The 2,500-nt window shown below is 35.6% G+C and overlaps 1 protein-coding gene across 1 annotated transcript in view; it reads left to right on the top strand.

Annotated features, from left to right (window-relative positions):
• Positions 1–2,500, top strand: part of LOC143024343 (zwei Ig domain protein zig-8-like) — a 78,841-nt gene that overhangs the window by 27,620 nt on the left and 48,721 nt on the right. The window lies entirely within an intron of this gene.

Genomic DNA, 2,500 nt, shown 5'->3' with positions numbered 1-2,500 from the left:
CAGACACACACACACTCGGTGGCGCGGTTGGTAGAGGCTCAGACTCTCAGCACGATGGTACCGGGGGTACTGGGTTCGAATCCTGCCTAGGAATGATATTATTTCAGTATCGCTGTGCTTCGAGTCGTTACTCCAACTCTCGTGGGCGGGGAGTTGGGTGTGTGTGTGCGTGTAAGGTCATAGCATTACCCATAGATCGGTCATACGAGCTCTGAGCTCTCTTCCGGGAGGGAAATAGCTGTCGATCATGAGTCCAACACGTGATCCAAAGACCAACGTGAACACACACACACACACACACACACACACACACACACACACACACACACACACACACACACACACACACACACACACACACACACACACACACACACACACACACACACACACACACACACACACACACACACACACACACACACACACACACACACACACACACACACAACGGCGGATTACAAAGGCGGAGCATGTCGACAGGAGACCTTTTGGTCCATAACTAGGTCGGGTGTGGAAAAAAATGTAATAATGAATAAATTAAAAAATATATAAATAAAAGTAAAAATAATATAAATAATAATAAATAAAATGAATAAATGAATAGGTATAGTTGAATAATAAGCAAACAGATAATAGTAAATAGTAATAAATTGACAGATAACTAATAATAAATAAGACTCAAGCAAATAATAATAAACAAACAAATAATATAAAATAAGTGGCAGTCATTACAAAATCTTGCTTAGGTGTTTATCTAAACGAATCTTAAAGCTTCGAACTGAACTACGCTGCCCTGCCTCTGCAGGAAGTTTGTTCTATTCATTAACTACATACACGGTTGGCGAAGTTGTTCCTACCCACTTCCAAAATTAAATCTATTTCCTGACAGTTTGAGACCATTATTTCTTGTCGGATTCGCATTTAGTGTGAAAACTTTGTCACTTCTGATGTCAATTCCCTTTAAAATCTTAAAGACCTGTATCAGCTCACCTCGGAGTCCACGTTTTTTAGGGAAAACAGATTAATATGTATTAGTCGATTTTCGTATGATTTATTTTTGATATTTGGAATCAGTTTTGTGGCTCGCCGTTGTATTTTTTCCAATCTGTCATTGTCTTTAATGAGATTCGGTAACCATACGGAAACAGCATATTCCAAATGTGGACGAACTAATGATATATATAGCTTGTTAACCAGAATCTTTTTTGCTTTCTCAGAAGCTGAAATACACTGCTTGGATAATTTGAGATCCTTTTCACTATCCACATTTGTTAACAAATTTCCAAATAACTTGTAATCGTACTTACTGTTATTTTTACCTATGGGCATTACCTTGCATTTACTTGTGTTAAATTTCATTAGGCACTTTTCAGACAATTGCTGTAATGTATCTAAATCTTCTTGAATATCTAATTGGTTTAAGTGATCATTTGCCTTCCGCACAGTTTTGTATCATCAGCAAATTTGGAGACAATATATTTTAGTCCATGGTCTATATCATTTATATATACTATGAATAGAGGTGGCCCAAGAATGGAACCCTGAAGAGCTCCTCTGATAAAAAAAAATTCATCCAGATGCTTTTTTCATTTAAAACAACTCTCTGTTTTCGAGCATTCAACCAATTTCTAGTCCAACTTAATAGGCTACCACTTACTCCGTGAGAAGCTAATTAAATAAGTAGTCTTTCGTGGGACGGTATCAAAAGCTTTTGCAAAGTCTAGATATATTAAATCTATACTGTTCCTTGTGTCATAATTTGAGATAACGGTGTTGTAAAATTCGAGTAAGCTAGTAACGCAAGAACATTTCCGTCGGAATCCATGCTGGCTATCATTTATCAAACAGTTACTTTCTAAATGGTGTTCGATAGCGTCTCTCATAATAGTTTTTATAATTTTTCCTACGACTGAAGTTAAGATTATAGGCCTGTAGTTTTTTTTTTTTTTTGTCACTTTTTTTGAATATTGGAGTAACGTTAGCTTCCATTCTCTTGGGACATCTCCGGATGTGATGGATTTTTTTTTTTTTTTTTCTAATGGAACAACAATCTAATTTTTAATTTCCTTTAAGAATCTTGGATGCCAATAGTCAGGCCCTGGGGATTTATTAACTTTGAGTTTCTCTATACATCTTTATTTATTTATTTATTTATTTTTATATTTACTGTAGTATGTTTACCCTAGACTTTTCACAGGTTTCAGTTTGGAGTTAACTTTGAGGCGTTTCGTTTATGAATACTGAGCTAAATTAGTTGTTTAAAATATCACACATTCCTTCATATGAATATTCAAGTTGACCATCACCAGATGATAGTGTGCCAGTGTGGTTCCTAATAACTTTTTTATCTCCAATGTAACTATAGAATTATTTGGGATTATCTTTGGATTTATCAGCGATATTCATTTCGTAATGTTGTTTTTGCACTTATATATCTTATAAGCCTGTCTCTTTTTAGCAATACTATTTTCAGTTTCTTTGTCGAGCTATTTCGGGC

The sequence above is a fragment of the Oratosquilla oratoria genome, chromosome 4, assembly GCF_046742065.1.
Source record: "Oratosquilla oratoria isolate Oo_2021 chromosome 4, ASM4674206v1, whole genome shotgun sequence".
Taxonomy (NCBI): domain Eukaryota; kingdom Metazoa; phylum Arthropoda; class Malacostraca; order Stomatopoda; family Squillidae; genus Oratosquilla; species Oratosquilla oratoria.
The sequence above is the reverse complement of the archived record's forward strand: the minus strand, read 5'-3'. Positions and strand labels throughout refer to the sequence as shown.